General features: G+C 41.1%; 1 protein-coding gene across 4 annotated transcripts in view; it reads right to left on the bottom strand.

Moving 5' to 3' along the window:
• Positions 1–12,651, bottom strand: part of SGK3 (serum/glucocorticoid regulated kinase family member 3) — a 110,495-nt gene that overhangs the window by 60,504 nt on the left and 37,340 nt on the right. For 2 of the 4 annotated variants that reach the window (XM_019973956.2, XM_070802619.1), the window contains exon 1: positions 922–1,052. The exons of the other annotated variants lie outside the window; for them this stretch is intronic. The gene's annotated coding sequence lies outside the window, so the exon portion shown is untranslated. Of the gene's footprint in view, positions 1–921; positions 1,053–12,651 lie in introns of those variants that run through there. 4 annotated transcript variants of the gene reach the window in all.

The following is a 12,651-nucleotide window of genomic DNA, read 5'->3' as shown; positions in this document are numbered from 1 at the left end:
AGCAACCTCCAAGCAATGGTTCTGCAGGAAGGTTTTTCTTTGAAGATGAATGCCCATCTGATTGCATAATAAAACGGCTCAAGTTACTGTGGACTATGCCTGCAATGCAGGAGACCCACGTTCAATCCCTAGGTCGGGAAGATACCCTGGAGAAGAGAATGGCAACCTATTCCAGAATTCTTGCCTGGAGAATTCCATGGACAGACCATGGGGCCTCAAAAGAGTCAGACACGACTGAGCGACTAACATGAGCCAGACACTACTAAGTAGTAACTCACTTAATCCTCAGAAAAAAATCCTATAATGCTGCATCTATTATTATTCTCACTATACGCATGCAAAAACAAAGTCATAGAAAAGTTAAGCAAACTGCCGGGGTTTTCATAATTAATAAGTAGATTCAAACCCCAACATTCCAGCTTCAAAAGCCTGCCCGCTTAATCTCCACAATCCACTGCCTGTGCAAGCCTCCGTGTCCTTGCTGAAATAACAGTCCCATTACCAGCCGCACTCTTCCTGCAAACTTTGTAACACGAAGTCAAAATAAAGGCTCCCGGTAAGCTCACTGCCGAGTTTCTTCTACAGTTTCTGAACCACGAGCTAGACATGTACATTACAAAGTATAAAGTCTCTGCAGTACCTGAGGTCTCTCGAGATTTGTGTGGTGGGTGGAGGGAAGAGTTTCGTGGCTCGGAGCTAGTGCGGTTAACCCGCGCTCCGAAGCTAGAACCCGACCCTGTCTCCCTCCCTTCCTCCCTTCCGGGGCTCACGCCACCCGGCCGCCCGCCCGCGCCCTGCACTCCTGCTCCGCGCGGAAGTGGTACCGGGACCCGTCCGGCCAAACCACACCTGCCTCTGGCGCGCCCGCCAAGGATGCCTCCACAGGGTCGGCGCGGCGCCGGGCCACCTGCCCACGCTTACCTTCGGAGACAGACGCCCAGCGCGTGGCGAGCGGGAAGCGCGGCCACAGCTGCGCCACACTCCACAGGCTTCCACACCGCGCCTCCCGCCCCCACCGGCTCCCTCCGCGTTCCCCGCCCCACCGTGGCAAGCCACGCCCCCACCTATCAACGGCGCCGTCTCGGTCGCCAGCCCCGCCCAACCCGCAGCGGGGCCGGGCTTTTGCTCACTCAGCTCCACCCTCTCAGCCTCCTGCGGCGGAGCTTCCGAGAGGAGCTGTAGGCGGGTAGCAGCCCCGGAGGGCCTGGGGTTGTCCGACCCCGAGGAAGGAAGGGCGGGACGCTAGCAGAGGGAAAGGGTGAAAGGAGAGAGACAGCCTTGAGGGGTAGGATGAGGAAAGAGGCTTGGGAAAGGGAAGAGAGGGCACTCTGCCCAGGTTCCAGCTAAGGTGTTGGACTGGGTGAGACAACGTAACGTAACAAGAGTTCACTTATTCAGGGCATTGGCTAATCTCATTCTCTTCGGACAGTCACACGAATTCTGGGTTCCAAGCGTGAAAAGTCATAGGGAACGGTTTCGAGGGGCAAAGAAAGGAAGCAATTCCTTTACCTATCTTCATCACACAGCCTCCTTGTTTTAAAAATTGTGGAAAAGACTCCCAGAAAGTATCCTCACTCCAAATTTGTTGCTGAGTCACTCGTCTCCAACTCTTTGCGACCAATGGACTGCAGCACGCCAGGCTTCCCTGTCCTTCATCATCTCCCTGAGTTTGCTCAAACTCACGTCCATTGAGTCGGTGATGCCATCCAACCATCATTCCAGATTTAAATTAATGTTAATCATTCCCTTTCCCTTCAAACAGCTCCCCTCAAACAACCTTTAAACAGAGCAGACCCGAGTTTGGCATTAATGCCCATTGTGTACTACTTCGAAGTTTGCCGTGGTGTGTATGGATAAAGAGAGAAAAAAAAAAAAAATCAGATCTCTGGAAAGGAATTATTTTAATTATTAATTGATTTAGGAAGGTGAAAAAACGATTTAGGGAATCAAGTCAATAACTAATTGAATTATGGTGGGGAAACACACAACTCACTTTGTCACAAACAGGAATGATATACACAAACCTTTGCTAGAAGATTTTCTGAAAATGGTGCCAAGAGGCCAGCCTAGCTGTGTGGCCTCAAGGGAAGTCACAATATCTGAAGTCCTCAATTTCCTTATCTGTAAAGTGAAGTGATTAGGCCTGGAAACCTCATGATCTCTTAAATACGCTTCCTCACTCCACTTTATCCTGCCAGGTTCAATGATAAGGGAGAAGGGCCATGGGAAAGGTGCTGTCCAGTTAGGAGACACACAGAGAAATTGGGAATTTTTAGGAAAAGCCTCAGAGATCTCTGGCATCATTTCACTGAAGCGCTCCTCTCTGACTTTTCTATTTGTTATAATAGTAACACTCTGGTCCTAGCTCAAAAGTTTAGACGCTTCTTCCTTCTCAATCCGCACAACTAGTCACTAGGTCCTTGATTTTCTCCATTTCAAGGTCTCTTCAATGACCCCTCTCATTTTCAATGTCATCTCTGTACAGAGTACAAATGCAAAGAACTCAGAATCTTGTATCTGACCCTCACTTACTTTTTCCACCTACAATCTCCAACTGCTCTCTGTGTATCTACACATTTGTCTGATAGACTGTCTTCTCACTGTATGGTACCCACAATGAACAGCCAACACTTCTGCCATGGCACACTTATAGCCACTATTCCCTGCTTAGAATACCTCTCCTCAGTCCTAGTTACCTGTCAGGACTACAATAGCTCAGCTCAGGAACCTCTCTATGTAATAAAATGGCTGCAATGCTTAGAATCTGTACTGCTCCACTTGGCACTCAGCAACAACTACTTGTTTTGTTTTCTCTGTTATTTATCATATTTATCTTCAAAACTAAACCATAAGCTATTTACTGAATATCCCCAAGCTCCAGCCAATCCAGAAAGAAAAAGGTATTTTCAATATCTCAAAAAGCCTAAAAGAAACTATATATTCATCTACAATTAGGCTATTCAGGTTACCTATCACAGAAAGATTCTCTGTATTTGTCTGAAATTATACAATGCTGAAGTTACACAATTACGTCAAGTTAAACCATGGACAGAGGAGCCTAGTGGTCTACAGTCCACAGTCTAAGAATTGAACACAACTTAGCAACTAAACAACAACAACCAAAGCTTTGATGGGCAGTTATATGTGACTGATCAAAGACACAGGAAAATAAATTATCATTAAATAAGATTTGTTTGTTTTGAAGACCAAATCTTTGAGATTCATGGAGCTACATAAAAATAAAAAGTAGCCTACCCATTCTTTGTCACCCCATGGCCAAACAAGTGATGTACCTATGTGTGTGTGCTAAGTTGCTTCAGTTGTGTCCAACTCTTTGTGACCCCCATGGACTGTAGCCCACCAGGCTCCTCTGTCCATGGGATTCTCCAGGCAAGAATCCTGGAGTGGGTTGCCATGCCCACCACAGGGGATCTTCCTAACCCAGGGATCAAACCCATGCCTTTTAGGTTTCATGCACTGGCAGGCGGATTCTTTACCACTAGTGCCACCTGGAAAGACCAATGTATCTATAGTGAGTGAAGTCGCTCAGCCGTGTCCGACTCTTTGTGACCCCATGGACTGTAGCCTACCAGGCTCCTCAGTCCATGGGATTTTCCAGGCAAGAATACTGGAGTGGGTTGCCGTTTCCTTCTCCAGGGGATCTTCCCAACCCAGGGATAGAACCCAGCTCTCCTGCATTGTAGGCAGACGCTTTACAGTCTGAGCTACCAGGGAAGCCCCTATAGTGAGTCCTTAAAAATATATTCATCAGATTATGATTATTTTCAGTTTTTTGTAAGTTCTCTCTCTCCCTTGCTATAATTAAAATACTGGCCTTTTCTTTTTCATGCAAATAAAGCTGTAGGAGTTTCCCTTTCTAATTTCAAATAAACTTTCAAGAATAAGATAAACAAGAATCACACAGCACCTCTTGGTGTTGGACTAGAAAAGGTTTTAGTATTCCAGAAATAAACCCTCGATTCACAGTAAACTGCCTGTGTTAGGGGGCCCTAGGTACTATTAAGATCTTTAGAAAGTAAAATTTCCTTCACTGCAACCTTACCCAAACGAAACAAGTAGAAGCAGAACCAAGTTTGCAGAACCATACCAAGTAAAAGAGTGAAAACTGATTTGCAATCTATCAATGGCTCCTTGTGTTTTGAAAATGTCACTGGCGTGTTTAAGGGAGGCCGCAGAGCTCTGAAGTCTGGCCTAAACAATCTATAAATCACCAGTTACAGCAAACCTTTCTAATATTCTAGAGATTTAAGAAGTATTAAACAGGCAGACTAAACAACAGTCACACTTCATTTTACAGAGTGGTTGTACCAGAGGCTATTTATTATAGACTCTTGGAACTTTTCCTCTCCTCAGAGTGTGACTGTTAAGAGCAGAGTCTTGGGACTTACCTCGTGATCCCGCCTGCCAAGGCAGGGCACACGGTTCGATCCCTGATCCAGGAAGATCCCACATGCTGCCGAGAGGCAAAGTCCATGTGCCACAACTATTGAGCCCGTGCTCTGGAGCTCAGGGAACTGCAACTACTGAGCCCGCACATCTAGAGCCTGTGCTCCACAACAAGAGAAGCCACAGCAATGAGGAGCCAGCACAGCACAACAGTGTAGCCCCCCGTTAACCGCAACTAGAGAAAACCGTGCAAAGCAACAAAGACCCAAGTGCAGCCAAAAAAAAAAAAAAAAGCAGAGCCTTGGGGAAACCATTGAATCCAGAGAATAAGATGGAGTAACAAGGGCCATATTTGCCCTCCCATGTAAACCAACAACAAGGAAACAGACAACATATATAAAATAGCAGTTCTTAAGATATTGCATGTTAGGCAGTGAAGGAGAGTGATCCCTCAGGGATGGGAAGTGAACAGAGTTTACCTCAGTTTATAACCTTCAGAGAAATTACAGGTGATGGAAAGGAAAGGGGAATCACAGGTGAGTCCAGCAGATTCCCTGAGCTGAGGAGATGGAGCTGTGAGTTCAGGGAGAACAAGATGGCTGGAATTCACAGGACAAAGTCGGGAGATTGACAAACAACAGAGAATCCCAGAGGTCTGCAAAGGGTCCTCCTTGAGAATTCAGCAGAGCTGGTCAGTGCATGCATGGAAGGAAACTTACTCAGGGTTGAGGAAAGAACAAGCCACTGAGGCATCAGAAGGAACAATACTGAGCACTCACAGAGGGCCAGGAATAGTGGCTGTTCACATCAGGCCAACTAGAAAACCTCCCAATTCAATTCAATCAGGAGAGTATTCAGAAAGGTCTTGTTTTGGTACTGGAGAGTAACTCTGTGTGTGTGTGTGTGTGTGCGTGTGTGCGCACGCACACACACCCACTCAGTCATGTCCAACTCTTTGAGACCCATGGATTGTAGCCTGCCTGGCTCCTCTGTCCATGGAATCCTCCAGGCAAGAACAGTGGTACCAGTTGCCATTTCCTCCTCTTGGGGATCTTCCCAATCCAGGGATTGAACCCCCATCTCTTGCACTGGCAGGTAGGTTCTTTACCACTGTGCCACCTGGGAAGCCTATCTGAATCATTACCTCTTTCTCAACTGCAGTTCCAAATTTCTAACTACCTGCTAAATATCTCCCCTCATAAATGAATCAATTAATGGTTTTCCCTTCAATCATTTTTTATTCATAGTACCTCCTCATACCCAGTCACACTAATTCAAAACCTTGGATTCTTCTTGGACTTCTCCCTAAATCTTCCCTCCCTTTCCCATTTAAGTTCTCAGAGTCTTTGATAATTTTGTTGTTTTGCAAAAATGAAAAAACTGATCCTCAAATTCACGTAGAATTGCAGAGGGGCCATATAGCCAAAGCAATACTGAACAAGGTCTCACACTTACTGGTTTCAAATTTTGTCACAAAGCTATAATGATCAAAACAGCATGATCTCAGCATAAAGACAGCGCTACAGACCACTGGAATAGAATGGAGTTAATAAATAAACCTGTACATCCATGGCCCACTAATTTTCATCAAGAGTGCCAAGATGATTCAATGGGAAAAGGATAGTCTCTTCATATGATGCTTGGCCAACTGGCTATTCACATGTAAAAGAATCAAACTGGACTCCTCCCTCACATGACATGCAAAAATTAACTGAAGATGGATCAGTGACTTAAAAGACTAAAAACTATTAAAACTCTTAGATGGAAACACAGGGGTGAATTTTCACAACACTGGATTTGACAATGGATTTGACAATGGATTCTTAGATATGACACCATAAACATGACCAATAAAAGAAAAAATAGGTAAATTAGACTTCAATTCTTAGATATGATGCCAAAAAGAGTTAAAACTTTTTGTGAATCAAAGGTCATTATCAGGAAATTAAAATGACAATCTATAGAGTGAGAAAATACAACTGCAAATCATATATCTGATAAGAGTCTAGTATCCAGGATAAATAAGTTGTACAGCTCAACAAAAAGATAAATAACACAATTAAAAAGTCAGCAAACAGCCTGAATAGACATTTCTCCTAAGAAGATATATAAATGGCCAAAAAGGACATAAAAAGATATTCAACATCACAGTTCAGTTCAGTTGCTCAGTCGTGTCCGACTCTTTGCGACTCCATGAATCGCAGCACACTAGGCCTCCCTGTCCATCACCATCTCCCAGAGTTTACCCAAACTCATGTCCATCGAGTCGGTGATGCCATCCAGCCATCTCATCCTCTGTCATCCCCTTCTCCTCCGGCCCCCAATCCCTCCCTGCACCAGGGTCTTTTCCAATGAGTCAACTCTTCGCATGAGGTGGCCAAAGCATTGGAGTTTCAGCTTCAACATCAGTCCTTCCAATCAACACCCAGGACTGATCTCCTTTAGGATGGACTGGTTGGATCTCATTGCAGTCCAAGGGACTCTCACGAGTCTTCTCCAACACCACAGTTCAAAAGCATCAATTCTTAGGCGCTCAGCCTTCTTCACAGTCCAACTCTCACATCCATACATGACCACAGGAAAAACCATAGTCTTGACGAGACGGACCTTTGTTGGCAAAGTAATGTCTCTGCTTTTGAATATGCTATCTAGGTTGGTCATAACTTTCCTTCCAAGGAGTAAGTATCTTTTAATTTCATGGCTGCAATCACCATCTGCAGTGATTTTGGAGCCCAATCACTATTCATTAGAAAAATTCAAATCAGAACTACAAAGAGATACTACTTCACGTGCATTAGGGTAAAAATAAAAAACAATAACCAATAATCAACTTAGTAGAAACTGTTAGTGAGGATGTGGATAAACTGGAGCCCTCATACATTGTTGGTAGGAAAGTAAAATGGTACAGCTGCTGGGGAAAACAATTTGGCAGTTCTTAAGAAAGTTAAATATAGAATTACCATGTGACCCAGCAGTTTCACACCTAGATATATATCCCAAAGAACTGAAAACAGTTACCCAAATATTTATACATGTATGTTAATAGCATTATTCACAACAACCAAAAGATGGAAACAACCAAATGTCCATCCACATAGACAAACTGTGGTACATATACTCAATGGAATACTGCTGCTGCCGCTGCTAAGTCGCTTCAGTCGTGTCCGACTCTGTGCGACCCCATGGACTGCAGCCTACCAGGCTTCTCCGTCCATGGGATTCTCCAGGCAAGAACACTGGAGTACTAGTCAGTCATAAAAAGGAATGAAGCACCAATGCATGCTATAAGGTGGGTGAATGCAAAAACATCATGCTAAGGGAAAGAAGTTAGACACAAGAACTTACAGCCTGAATGAATCCACTTATATACAATATTCAGAATAGACAGGTCCAAAGGAAAAGAGAGCAGGCTGGTAATTGCTAGGGGCTGAGGGACTGGTCAATAACTCATTAATGCATATGGGATTTAATTCCAGGGTGGTGATAATGTTTGCAACTAGACAGAAGTAGTGGTTGCAAAACATTGTAAATAAAGTATCTCTGAATTGTACACTTTAGAATGGTTACCTTTATGTTATATGGATTTCACTTTAATTTAAAAAAAAACCTTAATGATGACTGAATGAGATCTTATCAGTTTAGCCTCCTAGATCCTCTATATTTTGACTATCATATGACCTTTACTTCCCCTTCATGCACTCCGTGCTCTAAGCAAAACAAGCCTTTTCCTTTATATGCAACACAGACTTCATTTCTCTCTATATGTAAGTCCAACTGATTTTTCAAGGCATTATTCAAATACAAGCTCCTTCAAGATTTTTTTTTAATATTTTAGTGGGAATGCTCTCTTTTCTGTAAGCTCCTATGAGCATTTTATCTGCACCTCTTGTTTTCTACCTCAGAGTATGTCTTTATATCTATATATCCTCTATTATCCAGGAGTTCTCAACAAGATCCATAAGTGATTCACCCTGTTATTCCCAGGATCCTTAGGACACTCTTACACAGAAAAGACACCTCAAGGTTATAAAAGGAAAAAGATGAATAGAAAATGAATTTCTGCATATGAATCCTCTCAGCTTTCATTACAAGACTAGAGATGTGTTTTCCTGGGAATATATTTGGCTCCAGAATGTCTAAAACACTTTGAAAATTACACGGGGTAATATTACAATTTCCTGATGAAATGGTTATAAAAGTATTTCTGAACACTAATATAAAATAACTAGAATTATTTGTATCCTTAATAATTTCTAATGCTAACAGTACAAGTCATAATAATAATTTCCATTAATACCAGTTCTATAGCACATATGTGCTGCACTCTCTAAGCACTTTATATATACTGAGCAGCTGTATAAAATTATCACCCCATTTTACAGGTGAAAAAAACACAAAGTCAAGCAACATGGCCAAATGTCACTTACCCAGTAACTAGTATGCTTGGGATTAGAACCCAGGTACTTTGTTTTTTTAAAATGTTTATTTATTTGGCTGTACTGGATCTTAGTTGTGGTATGCAGGATCTTTTTTTCTTTTTTTACTTGCAGCACATGAGATCTTTAGTTGCAGCATATGAACTCTTAAATGTGGCATGTGGGATCTAGTTCCCTGACCAGGGATCGAACCCACACCCACTGCATTGGGAGTGCACCAGGGAAGTCCCAGAGCCCAGGTACTTTGGTTCCAGAGTCCATGCTTTTATTTACTTATTTATTGGGTCACACCACACTGCATGTGGGATCTTAGTTCCCTAACAGATCCAACCCGTGTCCCTTGTATTGGGAGCATGGAGTCTTAACCACTGGACTCCCCCAGAGTCCATACACTTAACTACTATGCCCTGTCACCTCTCTACAATAGGAGTTTTACTGTGCATAATAAAATGGCTTGGAAAGGTCAATGAGTGTCCAGTAAAGCATTTCCTAATATTTCAGAGCAGGTTAATATGAAACTTTCACTTTTTTTCACAATTTGTATTTAAAATTTTGAGATGGTTGATAACTTATAGAACTACACTTGATTTCACTCTACTGAAAGTCTCTTGAAAGTGAAAGTGTTAGCTGCTCATTTGTGTCCAACTCTTTGTGACTCCACGGACTGTAGCCTGCCAGGCTCCTCTATCCATTGAATCCTCCAGGCAAGAGTACTAGAGTGGAGCAGGTAGCCATACTGTTCTCCAGGGGATCTTCCCAACCCAGGGATCGAACCTGGGTCTCCTGCATTGCAGGTGGATTCTTTACCATCTGAGCAATCAGGAAAGACTGAAAGCATTTTGACTGAGAAACAAATATGAGGCAAGAACACAATGTAACACACGATTAAAAATGTAACTGGATGAACTGTATATAATAAAGGAACACAATAAAAGTATAAGTACACAATGGGACTGTAGACACTGAAATATAAAGGAGCCTGATAATTTGATAAAGACTTCTGACAATATAATTTTAAAGTGTGATTTTCTGTATCTCAAATTCCAATAAAATTCTTGTGTAAAACAGTGCTTATGTATCTTTTTGCTTAAATGCATGTTGGTTTACATAAACATTAATGTTATAGTGAAGGAATCTAACTCTATAAAAGAGATTTAGTAATCTATGATGTAATTACATTCATCTCATATAGCAGTGGACCAAAATAACAATTAGAAGTTGTTCATCTTAGGAAATAAAATCTTTGAATTCGACATCCAATTAAATCATTTTCTCAACTCTCAAAAGTCTTTTCTATTAATCTTGCATGCAGAAAGTCATCTTATTAATAATGTACTCTATAATTTTATTTGACACTGGAATTTGGAGTAGGCCTTTGGGTTTAAATTTGTCTGAAATGATTTATATGATATGGTCAGTAAGTTTTAATCCATGATTAATTACCCATGTTTCCTTTAAAATGCTGCCTAATTCAAATTCCATTAATGGACACAGAGATCACAAGGTCATTTTTATGCATTCTTTTGTATGCTAAGGGGGGGGAAATCATTTTCTACCTTATTTTCATGATTCAATAGATTATGTTATAAAAAAGGAAAAGTTTTTTGTTTTTTTCCAGTTTGGGTCCCAGAGTTCAGCATTAACAACTTCATTCATATGAATTTACTTTCTAAGATTTTATTGTAGATTAACCTTTTACCTAATTAAAACACTTTCAAGTTCTCTTCCTTTGTAATTTTTCTCTATTCATACCAAATTTGCATCACAATAACGTATATTTTAAAAACAGAATAACCCAAATATTAAAAAAGTGATGCTACATCCAAGTCATTTACAGAGAATGAGGGAAAAGGAAAGGAGACAAAGATGACTATTCCTGATTCTAATACGTTAATCTGACATCATGAGTTATAAAACTAATTTAGCTAATATCTGCATTAATTGAAGACTAACGTTTTATTTGGCAAAGAGTATAATAAATACTCAATTTAGTAAGTATTGATTACCTAATATGCACATTGCTCTCCACTGGGTCCTATGTATAGTACATTAAGTGTATAAAATTTCAAAACCTTTCAATCCCACCACCTATTGTTGATAGAAGAAGAAACAAATGTTTTTAAATATAAAAGTTATAGAGTGATAAATGGAGTATTTTAAAATGGTGACCTTACTACAGTGAGGGGAGGAGTTCAAGTTTTATTTATTATATGTAACTGTATGTACAAAGTTGACAAAAATCAAGAAAGATATACATTCATTATATAGAGATATTCAGGGAAATAAAACAGCAACTAAAAGCAGAGAAGATAAAATATGGTTCCTTCTCAAGATGAGAACTTCTCAAGAGACCTAGCTAAGCTGATGAGAGGAATTATTTCAAGTGACTTCAAAACAAAGTATATTTCTAGGAGGGTAAACCCTAAGGACAAAAGGAACTGAAAAAAAAAAAAAAAAAAACCTTAAAATCTTAAATTCGAGCAATCATATTGTTGGTGGGGTAAATAAAATAAGTAACTACCTTTGTGTCTTTAAGAATTAAGAATTCTGATGTGGGAGAAAAGAGGTCTAGGTGATTTAAAATAAAAAACAAATCTAAAGTACTGAATTTCAGTTGGAAGTAACATTCTGTTTTGTATTTTATCTGTAAAATACACATATATATGCATTACTCAACTCTGGCAGAAAAGGTCTAAAATCAATGACCATTTCAGTGAAATGAGCACCACCTGCATCTGGATAGTGGCCTCTAAATATTTACCATTACAATGAGTTAGGGCTTCCCTGGTGGTTCAGATGGTAAAGAATCTACCTGCAATTCAGGAGACCTGGGTTCAACCCCTGGGTAGGGAAGATCCCCTGGAGAAGGGAATGGCTACCCACTCCAGAATACTTGCCTGGAGAATTCTACATTCTATGGGATCACAAGGAGTCAGACACGACTGAGCGACTAACACACACACACATAAAATGAGTTAAGGCTCCTTGCAGAACTGGCTGACCAGGAAGTGTACAGATGAGAATTCCAAGGACAGAGGAGCCTGGCGGGCTACAGTTTATGTACAGACAGCCTGGTCTTCCTTATTACCTGGTATGATGTCAGTGATTACTAGAGTTACATCAAAGCCCCAAGAGGTCACTGAAAGAGTTCACCAAAGATGGAAAATAGAGCCTAAGCAATAATAACGACCATGATGAACTGAAACACACTGAATGTTAAGTCTGGAAGTTTACAAAGATACTAAAAAATACAAAATAAACCTTAAGGATTACTTTTGAATGATGTTAAGGAACTAAATCATTTTTTTAACTGGTAAATAAAGAATAAAAATCAAGCCTTTGTTATGCCTTTCCAATACAAACTATACCCTAAGTTAACCAAAGAGCTGATGAGGGGATGATTCTATTTATAGAATTTCAGCTAATGAAGAACAGAATTAAAATACCATTTTGCAACCCCTAATGAGTTACTGTGGGACTTCCCAGGTGGCTCAGTGATAAAGATCCACCTGCCAATGCAGAAAAAAGATGTGGGTTTGATTCATGGGTGGGGAGGATCCCCTGGAGAAGGAAATGGAACCCACTCCATATTCTTGCCTGGAAAATCCCATGGACAGAGGAACCTGGCAGGCTATAGTCCATCGGGTCTCAAAAGAGGCAGACACGACTTGGAGGCTACAACCACAGCAACGAGTTAATGCATCAAGGCAATGGGCGTTGACAGCTACTCACCTCATAAAAGAAAAACCAGCCAGACCTTTCAAGCTTTCTGATGGAAAAACAGACCAGCACTTATGAAGTGTTCTTG

This window comes from Bos indicus, chromosome 14 (assembly GCF_029378745.1).
Source record: "Bos indicus isolate NIAB-ARS_2022 breed Sahiwal x Tharparkar chromosome 14, NIAB-ARS_B.indTharparkar_mat_pri_1.0, whole genome shotgun sequence".
In the NCBI taxonomy this organism is placed as follows: domain Eukaryota; kingdom Metazoa; phylum Chordata; class Mammalia; order Artiodactyla; family Bovidae; genus Bos; species Bos indicus.
Note: the sequence above shows the minus strand (reverse complement) of the source record. Positions and strands in the feature narration are given on the sequence as shown.